Here is a 14,096-nt window from a genome sequence, read left to right on the forward strand (position 1 = left end):
AGGTTTCTTGGTTTTACGTCCAGTTTTTGATCATCAAAGATATCTTGGCTGCTGGGAACACACTAGAAAATAAAGACACATAAATCCCTTTCACCATAAGTATAGGTCCTTAGCAGGCCAAGTTCTCAACCCACTTATTACTGGCAAATGCTGTCAGTAGTTTATTTGCTTAGTCGACCATATCATGTGTAGTAGTTATCTACCATGTTATGTGTAGTAGTTAACTACTCTGTCAAGACTAGTAGTTAAGCACCATGTCATGTGTAGTAATCCACCATGTCATGCCTAGTAGTTAACTACCTTGTCATATGTAGTAGTTATCCATTATATCATGTGCAGTAGTTATCTACCATATCAGGTGTACAGGATCATAAGAGGTTACTAGGCTATTAACCTGGAGGTCATTTCAAGCCTAGCCATTTCATCCCAATGTAATACCATAGATATTCTAGTCAATACCCAGTACTGTATTTAGCAATGACTGCCCATGTCCAGGAGGGTTACGAGTGCTATTCTTCAGTAAGAATTTATGGTGCCCCATCCACTCATCCAGGTTCCTTTTGAACAGTGTCATAGAGGTGCTCTGCTTCACAGGAATTGGAAGCCTATTCCAAAGATGCAGCAGTCACTGGAAGACAAATCTGCCCCTCCAGCACATTCTGTTCAAGTCGCATCCTTTTTAGGTTCCTAGAATGCATAGCTCTAGTCCTGTTTGATTTATGGATGTGCAGCAAATTCATTAGGTTTGGGTTGGAGATTGCTCAGTAAGCCAGGCATAAGTCTCCCCTGACTAGTCAATATGATGCTGAGTGTAGTGACAGGGACTTTAGTCGGTCTGTGTAAGGTACATGCTGGAGTCCCTTGATCTCCTTAGTTAGAAACCTCTGAGATCTCTCCAATTGTTGCAGATGCATTGTACGGTACATGCCAAAAGGGGCATTATACTAAATTATGGGCCTGACTAGTGATGAGTATAGAGGGGTTATAACCTCCTTTGCTCTAGAGGCAATGCCTTTGCTAATCAAGTGTGCTATGCAGAAAGCCTTCCTTACTACAGTGGTCAAAGTTAAGGTCGCAGTCTACTTGAGATCCCAGTCTCTTGCCACTTCATAGGTATATAGGGTATTGCTGTTAATTTCATAGTATGAAGGGACATTGTTTTTACTGAAGGGAATGATGATGCATTTCTTTGTATTCAGTTTGAGACTGTGACTAAGACACCAGTCATTGATCTGTGTAAGACCCTCCTGAAGTATACTGACATCATTTGGGGATTCAGTAATTGCACCCAGTTTGCAGTCATCTGCAAATTTGGTCAACCACTGTCATAGTTTTAACCTGAACTTCTGAAAAGTATATACCAAATAGTAAGGCAGCACTGTCCCTTGCGGCACCCCACTGGTGACAGGTCTGCTGGTGAATGTGGAGTCACCCACTTTCATAGTGTGTGACTGCTGGGTGAGCCAGATGGCAACGCATCTTACAACAAGGGGTTTACATTCAGATTGCTAAGTTTATCCGTAATGCCCGAGTGTGGTTGTGTCAAAGGCCTTTGCCAAGTCGAGGTATGTTGTGTGCACAGATTTGCCATTGTCAATGGCTCTGGTTTAACAGGCAGGATCTGCCCTTGACAAAGCTGAATTGGGTTGGATCCAGGGTTTGGAAGTCACCTATATTTTTATTTATGAGGTCCATGATGATGCATTCCATGGCATTACAGATGAGGCTGGTCAGACTTATGGGCCTGTAGTTCCCCTGGGTCTGTTGCTAAGCCACCTTTGTGGAGAGGTACTGTTGCTGTTCTCCATTCGCAGGAACAAAGCTTGTGGTTAGGCTGCGACTGAACAGGGTACTTAATGGTGATGCTAGTTCATGTTTTAGTTTGTTTAGAAGGCAGCCTGGTATGACATCTAGTCCAATAGAGGGTGTTTTTTTGCCTTAGACAAGGCTTTAATGACTTGCTCTTTGGATATGTAGGGGAGTTGGGGGCAAGGTCAGTGATAAGTTTGGAGATGACAAGGGAGTGAAATTTTAGCCAAATCTGTCCACTAGCAGGTTTGCTATTTCTGCAGGATCAGTGTGTGTGACACCATTAAGTCACTAGTTTGGAACATGCTTGGGTTCTACCTTTTAGGCTATGTATGTAATTGTTAAAGCCCTTATGGTTATCTTTGGCTGTGATTGCTAAATTTTCTCAAAATTACCCTTAAAGGATTTGACATGTTGGCTTTTTTGCCTGTTGTGACTGAGGAAGATGCTTTTCCATCTTTGGGACCTCACCTTGGTTTTCTTAGACAGCAATTTTTTGCATTTGTTGTAAAGTTTGTTGATGCTGGATGTCCACCAGGGTGGCTTTTTTTTTACTTGGGGTTCTGACTTTGATTATCTCTGGAACAGCGGAGTCTATACACTTATACAAGTGACTATAAAGGGCTTTAGTGTAAGGTTTGGTGCAATTACCACTTCCAGCTGGGGGGGGGGGGGTTGGAATGCATTAATACCTTCCCCTAAAGAGGGTATAGTTTACTGTGGGGAACTTTTTTAGTCCAACTTCGCTCTTTATGAGTTCTGGTGTTAGTGCCAGTTCGAAGATGACTGTTTTCTGGTCAGATTTAACTAATGAGAGTCTGACAGTTGCTGTGGTACATCTGTTTGTCACGTTAGTGAGGACCAGATCTAGTATGTTTGTTCCTCTTATTGGGGTTCGAACAATTTGTTCCAGGGCATTTGAGTTAACAAAGTCAAGGAATTTTTGTGCTAGTGGGTTAGGGCTAGAGTAGGTTTCCCAGTTGATGGTGAGAGAATTGAAATCTCCCATGACCAGGGTGTTTTGGCAATATTTGGATTTATTTTTCAAGTAGGCCTTGTATGCAACATGATCCATGGAGGTGGATCTATAACTAGCTCTGACTTGAATGGGGGTCTTACTCATAGTAATCTGAACTTGGAATAACTCCATGGAGTTGTCCAGTCTAACAAGTCCAGAGGTGAATTTATCTCTAATATAAATAGAAACACCACCTCCTTTGGTTGTCACACGTTCATTTTGCAGTCTGAAGGTGTGGAAAGCATTGTAGCCTTGCAAGGCCAGGGTACTCTCTAAGGCCTTGAACTATGTTTCTGTGATTGCAGAGACATCTACATCCTCCAGTGATAGAAGTGCTTCCAAGGTGTGCAGTTTTTGGTTTAAGCTCCTAGAGTTTAGCAGCATAATTCTCATTTTGTTATGGTTGGCAATTTTCACGATGGTAATTTTGTTTTGGAGACCTAGCATAAAAAAGGCACTATGGGGAGGCCACAGCCTTTGCCAGCAGCTGAAAGCCTAGTGGTGTCAGGTGCAAATCTTCTCTGGCAAAGCAGCGAGGTCATCCATGTCATCCCAGCTTGACAGAAACTGGTTCCCCTTTGAATGACACCAAAAACTAAGCCAATTATTGAAATCAATCATTTTTTGTTTATGCTGTGGCATCATTCTAGGTGAGGGTAATATGCTACTCAAGGCAAGGGAGATACCTGCCTGGGACACATACTTGGAGAGCTCAATCATGTCTCTCATCATATATTCCAGTGAGGTACATCTCAGGTAGTTTACTCCAACATGAGCTATGACAGAGTAATAATGGTACTTGTTGCTGAGAGAGACAAGTGCACATGTGATCTGATGTATCCTGGCATCAGACAGGCAGCTGACCATAACTTTCTCCTTGTCCAGCCTGGTGAGTGGAACATCCATGTGTCTCACTACAAAGTCTCCAAAGACAAAAAAAAATGTTTTTTGAGTGTTATGCCTTAAGGGATTGGTAGGTGAGACACTGGTGTTGCTATGTGTCTTGGGTGCTGTGGGAACTGTGTTAGGAGTACCAGTCTTGTGTTTTGGAGGTCTCTGTTGTTTCAGCAAGCTTTCTGAGAGAACCTCTGTGTATGCTGATTTATGTGTTGGATGCATACTATGTGTATGAGTAGTGGTACTACATGTCATACGTAGTAGTTATCTACCATGTCATGTGCAGTAGCTCTCCATCATATCATGTGTAGTAGTTATCCATCATATCATGTATCTACCATGTCATGTGTAGTAGGTATCCATCATATCATGTGTTATCTACCATGTCATGTGTAGTAGTTATCTACCATGTTATGTGTAGTAGCTATCCATCCTACCATGTGTTGTCTACCATGTCATGTGTAGAAGTTATCTACCATGTCATGTGTAGTAGTTATCCACCATACCATGTGTTGTAGTTATCTACCATATTGTGCATCTTAGTTTTCTTGGTGCTGCGGTAGCGTTGTCGCCTCACAGTTAGACGTTTCCCATTTGATTCTCAGCTAGAGCGTCTTCTGTGTGGTGACATGCGTGAATGGGCATTCCTTCGTTGAAGGTTGTGCGTTAGGCCCGGCAAGCCAGTACGTAAAAATCTACTGCCAATCATTAGTGGACCGGAGTTCCGCTGTGGCGACCCCTAACCAGGAAAAGCCGAAAGACACAAGTTTTCTTCTTATCATGTGTAGTGGTTATTCACCATATCTTGTCATTTTATCTATCATATCATGTGTAGTAGTTTTCTAGAATACCACGTGTAATAGTTATCTACCATGTCATGTGTAGTAGTTATCCACTATACCATGTGTCATTTTTATCTACCATATCATGTGTAGTGGTTATCTACCATATTATGTGTCATTTTTATCTACCATATCATGCGTAGTAGTTTTCTAGCATATCCTTTGTAGTAGTTATCCACCATATCATGTCATTTTATCTACCATATCGTAGTAGTTATCTACCATATTGTGCTTAGTAGTTTTCTACCATATCATGTGTAATAGTTATTTACCATGTCATTGTGGTAGTTTTCTAGTATATCATGTATAGTAGTTTTCTAGCATGTCCTGTGTAGTAGTCACTCTTCTTAATTAACTTCACTGTGAGTATCAGCATTAGTGACAGACACTAATGCATCAGTAAATGAATTGCTGACAGATCTTTGAGTGGCATCTAAACATGCAAGTCTCCGGTTGGTTCTTTTATAGTCAGCATCGTCAGTCATGTTGCTATAATGTGAATTTGGCAGTGGTAACAATCAACAAGTCAGATACAAGGAGAGTAGAATGCATGAAGAGGTGGTTATTAGAAGCTGAAAATCCCACGAGGAGTCTGTCTTCCTATACAGGTGTTAACATGTTGCAAGAATCAAAGACTTGCAGGGTCTAAACTGCTATACACAGGTCTGTGTGTACCCTCTGAGCAAGTTCTGATAACATGGAAACATGAGTCCTTCCTCAAGTGATTCCTTTCTATTTATGCAACCGAATTTAGCTATCCTTCGGGGACAAAAGTGACTATCCTCCGTGGGAGATAAAGGAATCCCACATAATTTCTATTGTGAAGTCTCATAGGTATGCAGAGCAAAAAGGCTAGTCATCATGCATGTGGCAACTTGTAAGTTGTGTTGCAAAAGACCCTGGTTAGGTGACTGAAATGCTTGAGGTGCTTTTAATCATTTAGTGTATCATAGTCTAGAAGTTTATGAAGTCATGGATTCCATTTGTTGGAAAAGTAAAAATGCTAACTTGCTGAAAATTCTGGGACATTTTTTTAAACTTCAGTGTGTCAAAGCCAAGCAGATTATTATATCATAGTTGTAACAATAAATTTCTGAAAGTATTATTTGAAAGACATTAGAAATCATGTGAAATAGGAGTGGAAATTCCATGTATGAAAAAAGCCAAAATAAATAAATAAATAAATCATCTGTATTTGGTGTTGGCTTAATGGTTAAGGTGTTTACCTCATAAGCACTAGGTACAAGGTTTGATTTTCACTTTTGGTCACTCACTAGTTATTTGCTAGGCATGTAATAGTCTCCAAACGGATTGCCTGATGTTTACCTCTGACCATCTCAAAAAATTACTGAATTTAATTAAAGGCTTAACTATTCCGAGACATCTAAGTGGACTGTACATCAGTTCATGCTTTAGGATGCTATCATTTAATTAGTATATTCCTTGTTAATTAAGTGGTCACTGCCATTTTTCTGCTGTTTAATAGTTCAAAGAATTCTGATTATCATACACTTCGCCTTGTGTATGATTATACTTCCTTGTTGCAGTTATATGGTTGATTTAAAACTATTCATTTTCTCTTAACTCACTATGTGAGATATACATCTTTAGTAAACTCACTCATTTCAGTCTCTTCCTTTCTCTTATATTGGCTTCACCTTACAGATTTTCAGAACTCTCTCACCACTGTCAGCACTTTGCACAGTGTATTCCCACTTTATCTCACCTACTAGTATGCATTGTACACATTATACCTTCTTCCTGTTGCTTCGGTAAAGTGCATTTCATAGCAGAAAAAAAAAAACTCTTGTTTATTCTTTTTACTGTTAGACAAAGCTTTGGCTTAGTTGTTTTAACCATTAGCATTTTACTTGTAATTTATATTATGACTTTGAAATATCATTTTTAATCTTACAGTTTGGCAATTATTTAACATATATGTCATTACTGCAATGTATGTGTACATTCTTTATTGAGCTAGCTAGAACTGAGGCCCAGGTCATGCTTGAAAAAAAGTCCTTAAACCTAGTTAGCCAACCCAATAAATATCTAAATAATGTAAATGACATTTTATAAACCATGACCTCGCAAAACAACAAACTGTGCTGTCTGTATTGCACCTTTCTTCAGCTACACTATTTGCATCCTAAATAACGCAATAGATCATTTATGTTATGCTTACAATATGATTTCTTAATGTTAACAGCCAGATGTAATATTGATGTTGCCTCTGAGATGCAGGTCATTCATGTTTTATAGCGGATAATTAATGCAAGACCACCTGATATGGAAAAAATGTTTTTTTAAATATTTAGGAAACATCATCTTTTGCTGACCTAAACTTTGCTGAAGTCCAGAAATATGATAACACTTGATATCAGAGTGCTCACAAAGCTGGATCAGGCATTACTGGTTACATCATTTGCACAATATAAATATTATATGAACTGTAAAGATGTACACACAGCAGTAACAACCCTGATTTTCTGTTATAGATGAAGCTGTAAGCATAATATGCATAGCAACCTGAAATAATTCATTGACTTTATTTGGAAAAAAAAGGGATACACTTATAGTGGCTAAGCAAATTATTACTGGCTCACCAAGATCTTTTTCATCTTACCCTAAACCACTGCCGTGCCTTCTAGTGCTAACTAATTAATAACTTGTCCAAGATATTTTGCATGCACCGTGTACCCACATGCACACTCGCACACACATCCATACACACATGCATGCGCACACACACACACACACACACACACACACACACACACACACACACACACACACACACACACACACACACACACATACATCTGTTGACAATTCCAGCTGACCAGGGGTAAGCCAGAACTTTTTGAACTGTACTCCAACTTTCTGAATGCAAATGTTCTCCCCTTAAGTGTAATATCTCCAGCCCTAAACACTTGATATTTATGTACAGTATACCTTTTTGCTAGAAAAAAAAATCCTGAAATGGTAGACTTAAGCAAAAAGAATCCATTTAGTCAACCACACATCCTGAAAATAGCTATTTAACAAAATATGTAACCATAACACATAAGTGAATTAAAAAATTTAGAGCATCTCATTGCACACGATTGTTTCTTTTTTTTAATTGCACATCTTGGCATAAAAGGTAGATGTGCCCTGCTACACATAAACAGCAACCACACAGCTAGTGGGGTTTGACTTTATTGGTCTGAATGTATCCATAATACGGTGTCCACTTCCTATATATCTGGGGTAGCATTTTGAGAGTTGAGTACATTTTTAAAATGATAGGTGGGTGGTGGTAGCAACAACATTAAGTCTGAGTGCAAAATGTAGATGTCTAGCTATACCCCTAGTTAAATGGTTCATCAAGGCATGACATTTAATAAAATATGCTGGGTAGTTATGAGGACTTGTCATGTCAACATCACAATTCCATAAACAACATATAGGCATAAATAATTGAAAACTGCAAATACAAATTAGTCTGAAAGTATATGTGTGTGTCTGCATGTGAAGGAACTCTTATAGTCAGTAACCATGCTTTACATCGAGAAGGAAAACTAACATTCAGCCAATCACTGCATGTGGGTCTATATTACATTGTCGACAGCTCACAATGTCGACTCTGAAATGTTCGACACCAAAATGTTGAACTACAAAAATAGCGAATGGCCATATAACCAATTTCTTTCCAACGGAAAGAAATTAGTTGGCCAAACACCAATGGCATAAATAAACATATATATTTATGCCCCCCACACCCCCCAACTAAATATTCTAACTCAGGGAAAGGGCAGATGTCAGAGGACGGCCAACCAATGGCCGTTCGCCATTTTAGTAGTTCGACATTTTGGTGTCAAACATTTCAGAGTCGACATTGTGAACTGTCGACAATACTGCATGCTACAGTACCATATCTGTTTCAGTGAGACACTGCAGACTGAAACTTTGGATTCAAACATAACTATTCATAATCTGTCAGCATCGTTAGTTCCAGCACCTGGTATTCCTACAGACCCCATGCACTCTCCCATGGATATGTTGGAAGTAAACCACATTTAAGACATGAGATCTGCAAACTGGATCATGCTTGATTTTTTAAAACTAGATTGTCTTTCATCCTTTATCCTGCTAAAGTTTTCACCCTGATGATGTAGTTACTGTCTCAAAAAATCCGAGGCCAACTTCATGTGTACACTTAGTGCAACAACACAACAAGCATTGTGGCAGGGCTGCTCCTGAATTCAGAAAGTGTACACAAAGTGCATACATAGTGTATAGTTTGTGGTAACCTTTATGAATCCGGCATCATGTCGATATTCTTAATAACAGCTTGTCTACAGAATACGAAGTATATGCTAATATATGGTACAATCAAGACTTGATCAAGTAAACATCATTATATCTACATCACTTTAATCGCATTTGACAACTTGGAACTTACTGTTCATAGCATAATGTATATGAGTAAGATATACTGACTAACTAATAAGAAAAAGTGCATAGAAACAATGTACAGATTCTTCAGTTACACTGTTTGTTGTAGCACAAGAAATGTTTCTGTATCTGTTATGGTTTAATGGGAATTTGTAATGAACTACAATTTGCTCAAATGATTAATGATACAGCTCTCTCTCCAAAGAAATGCACCAAATAAATATTCTAGGCACTTCAGGACTTTGATTATTCATTTTCACATATGCCACACATCTAATGTAAGCTTTAGAAGAGCTCTGAATGAAGACAAGGAAGTTACAAACAGAAAGAAATATACCAGAGGGTAGTCAGTATTAAATTATAAGCCATTCTCTGCAGTTTCAGGGATCAGTAGAACATCCTTAGAAGATGAATACAGTTGAAATACACTCTGCTTCTTTCTTTTTGAGAAGCATCTTGTTCCACTTTTCATTCTGCAGACTCAGATATGTAGATTATTTTGTGTGTTAGTAGGTAAGGGGACTGGTCTATGGACCTTTTCCAGCCATGAGCTGGACACTTGGGCAAGACATCATGTACAGTGACATTCAATAATGGTGCAGCAAATATATCAATGCTGCAATAATCCGATAGTATTAAAGAATGGCGTTTTGGTTTAAGGATGAGGAAATTTTTTAATTATAAAAATTATTTACAGCAATGACACATGCATGCTGAATATAAGAGAAATATAAGCACATAAGCAATTAAACAAATTATTAAATATCCATGACAGAGAATGGTGTTTAGTAAGTGAAGTTTGCAACTAAATGTTTATGGCCTGAGTTACCAATTAATGAGCATGAGCGGTGTGTGCTGTACTGATTGATTTAAAGAAAGTGCTAGGCAGAAGAATTCTGGTCAAAGACAAAAATTACAGCGGGGTGGAGGCACCAAATCAGGGTAAATTCTTATAGGTTTATAGGTTAGTACTAGGCTAACTGCCTGTGCAAGCCATTTTAAGCCTAGCCAATCATCTGTTGTGAGAATCAAACCCTGCACCTTGTGTTTGTAAGGCAAACACCTTAACCATTAGGCCGCCTTCCCAATATAAATATTATTCTACTTAAAAAGTTAAAAGAACAACAGGTTTTGCATTAACATGGCCATTTTTGAATAAGTAGGAGACTCTAATGTCCGACATTATCAATTGACTGTTATATTCAATGATTTAACAGAAAATCTGAAATGTTATGAGGGACCAGGCATAAATACAAATTAAAATGAATGTTCATTACATAAAATCAGGGACAGCTGAGAGATATGGCGTTGGGGCAGATGGAGATAAACATAACATTTTGCTTCATTATAAAACAGTAACTGCTGTGTTTTAGTGAAGGACATATGTTTGCTAATGTTTTCTCGAGTGTCTGAGAGTCTGTTGCATGTAACAGGAATTAACTCTGAAATGGCGCATTCACTTTTACTGATACTATATTTTTGTTTTCTCAGAGTGATGGCACTGTCTGAATGAGATTACAATGGACATACATAGGTGCTGTTTGTTTGTTTACTATTGAAGATTGCTTTTCTAAGTAGAAAGGTAATGAGGCTGAAACACTTGGAAGCTGAATGACTGAAACTTCCATGTGTAGCCGATTTTGGTTTTTGAAATGTAATACAGTGATGTTCCCTTGGGAGACTATAGTTATAAGGAACACTTCCACAGCTATCTTTGTAGGATTATACCTAATTCTCAAGGAACAATTTGGTAAGCACTGTTTTGACTTAGGAAAAAAAATCAGGATGAATGTAACCAAAAATGCACAACAATAACATACCCTCTGAGGCAGACTATGTAAGATTTGCTGTTGTAACTTCATGAGTTTGCTGGAGAAAGTAAATTTAATAAGCCAGCAGTCTGGAGGTCACTAGGCTACCAGAAGCCACAAAGTTCTAGATGGTCTGCAGTGCATTTTTTTTGGCGCTTGTGATCTAGAGCAATTCTTTATATGCATTTCTTCTTTTGACTGCAGCTTTGAACTTTGAAAACAGCTTAACTTGCATCCTGGCAGCACTGAACAACATCCTGAACTGCAGACCTTTCTACTCACAAATATGCCCCTCTGTATCTATCTCATTCTGTGTAGGGCAGCCAAATGTGTTATTCAAGAGGCAGAGGTATGATTTTAAAGTCAACACTCTTCAAACATCACATTATGGACATTCTCTCATGAATCCAGCCCCTATATTTACCTGCACTGTCAGCACTTTTATAGATGACTTAATAAACTGTTCATGCTGTAACATGATGAGAGATGTAATCTATAGGCAGTCTAAGAATACTATATCAGGCAGTTAAATTACAAGAGGCATACAATGTTTGTAAGGGAGCATGCAATAAGCCATGCTAAGAATAGTTTGTAGATTCAGAGATATTCCAAGGCCATAGTCTCATCTTCCCATATCCTTCCATAGGCAGCACCTCCTTTCTCCAAGAGGACCATAATGGTCAATCCTAGAGCAAATTTGTGGATATCTATCTAGTCATTTTAAAGGAAGACAGTGAGCTGCACTGCTTAACATGTAGGGAAGTTTATCCCAGTGGTTTTGGAAGTGCTGGGTTATAAGCCTATCCTTCCAGCCTGCTTTAGTTATATTTTGATGATGATTTACATTCCTGGTACTGCACTTGTATGTTTCGAATGGCACAGAAAGCAAGACCGAGCCCCCAAAAAAATTATAAAAGACACTGAATAAATGTATAGAGCTTCTAGCCTCTCTTGGAAGCACAGGGGACTTAAGGCTCGGGATTCTTTTCATTAGGAACCTTTGGGATCGTTCTAATTGTTTGATGTGTTTAGTGAGCAACATCTCAAAGAGGACATTGTGCTTAATAATCATCCTGATCACTGCTGAGTATAAGGAAGTGAGTACCTCTTCAGACCTTAATAAAATCCCTTTGGTAATTATTACTTTGGCTAAATAAAAGGATTTCCTGGCAACTATTGTTTCAGATGGTCAAAAAGAGGGAGCTATTAAACTAAGGACCAAGATCTTTAACTATATTTTCATTTTATAGAAGTGTGTTGCCTTGACAATATGATGAGTGGAGGGTTTGCCTACCAAATGTGATAATATTACAATTTTTTTGGTAGAACGACATGCATCCATCAGCTATTGTATTTCAGAATCTTCTCCAACATCAGAATCATAGCAAGAGCTTCATATTCTAGTAATGCTCAGGGATTTGCAGATCACTTTGACTCCTTTACACTAACCTATAACATAAATCATGCAATCAATAGAAATTCTAACATATGACGGAGTCTGCCTTAAACAGGCAAACTGATAGCAGATCAGGTCCACTCTGAAAAAATCTCTGACACAACTCAAGAATTCTAGGAAATTTTCAACAATTCTGAAACAGTACACCAACTGTCAGAATGTAGCCCCCAAGTCTCAACCATACCATGCCACAGTTCATGTTTATGAATAATGTACATTTTCAATAATGCAAAACATTCCTGGAATGACTAGTCTGAGGAAAATAAAAACAATCAGCTATATATACTATGAAAAAAGTCATCCACCAAAACAAGCAACTTAATAAAGTAAAGCTCATCTCTTTGTATAGAATAAATTATTTTTAAAAAATGTAGACTGTGGAATGCATGGCATATTCCTGGCTATGCCCTGGAACTTTGGTTTACCATTAGCTGATAACATATTACTGCATACCTCTCAACCCCTTAGCACAAGAAATCTTAACAAAGCCTGACATAATGGGGGACAAAGGCCCAAAAATAGGGACACATTTTAAATATTGCTCTTATAAACTTAGAAAGTTGCTAGAATAACATGATTTGTGTTAGCATGCATTTTCTGAAAGATATGAAGTCTAAATCTCAAATGCATGTCATTATTTAGTGGCTTTAATCCTTAGAGTATCCAGGTGATTTGTCAAAAACACAATTTTTAAGAGGAACAGACCAAAAATATGAAGCAAAAATATGGACATTCTGGGAAAATCTATAAAATTGAGAAGTATGTATTCCTATCATGTCTCTAGCCAACAGCAGAGGTTATTGCATAGTCAGTGACACTTCTAATAAATAAGAATACAACTGAAAAAGCTCCCATCCATATGGAAGGTCTCAATAAAAAATGTTTTATGAAGACAGCCAAAACAAAATCGTTCAGACTACATAAGGATCTCTCTCTTGCCAACCTTTTTGAAAAAAAAAATCTCTGAAGCAACTGAATGAAAGATCAGCTATGACATTTTACTAGAATCAATAAAATGCAGTGCAAACAATGAACTCAACCAATCCAATATCTAAAGAAGACAGTAGGCAACTTGCAAGCTTTTTTTTTTTTTAAACGGGTAATTGGAATTCTGAGTGAAGCCCAGCATTTAATGTTGCAACACTATATAAGCTATGCCCTAGACATGAACTTGTCAGCTGTAGCCCCTATATGATTAGAATGAGAATATTTACTTAGATTTGTTTTCTGGGGTAGTAGAGCACTGATCTCCATGGAACATTTTAATGGATCAACCTGGAAGTGGTGCCTGGTTAAGAGGCCTTCTCAGAGTCACACAGTTAGGCATTAAATGCTGAGGGAACCAAACCTTGCACCACTGGACCACAAGAAGCATCTCAATAACGGCTCCTTAATGCTCTAAGCCAACTGCCAGACAATATAACAGCATTCAGAGCTGTTATGTTGCATTAGCTGCAACCCCATGTTAGAAAGTACATTTTATAGAAATATAATACAAATGTTCAAATTGTTTCTGTATTTCTGCAGTGTTATCCACTGCCTTTCAAAGCCTGTGACTTTAGTTATTACCAAAGCTATTAACAAAGATGGCCTACAGACTAAGAACAGTATAAGAATAGAAACAAAAGCTAATACCAGTTCATACCCAGTTCAAATGTACATGCTCAGCTATTACTGTAGACATAAAATGTATTCCTCTTTAAAAAAACGACTGAAGGAGCTCCTGCAAAACATAGTTAAGTATAATTACTGTCATCTGCAGTCCTTAATTTGAAATTTATAAAAGCATGTGAATATAGTAGGCTACGCTGAAGCGTTGAATCTAT

General features: G+C 38.1%; 1 protein-coding gene across 3 annotated transcripts in view; it reads right to left on the reverse strand.

Moving 5' to 3' along the window:
• LOC122799824 (serine/threonine-protein kinase 32A-like) overlaps window positions 1-14,096 on the reverse strand; it is a 1,819,471-nt gene that overhangs the window by 1,531,858 nt on the left and 273,517 nt on the right. The gene's annotated exons all lie outside the window — the stretch shown is intronic.

The sequence above is a fragment of the Protopterus annectens genome, chromosome 4.part0 (genome assembly GCF_019279795.1).
Source record: "Protopterus annectens isolate FY-2018-M chromosome 4.part0, PAN1.0, whole genome shotgun sequence".
Lineage (NCBI taxonomy): Eukaryota > Metazoa > Chordata > Ceratodontiformes > Protopteridae > Protopterus > Protopterus annectens.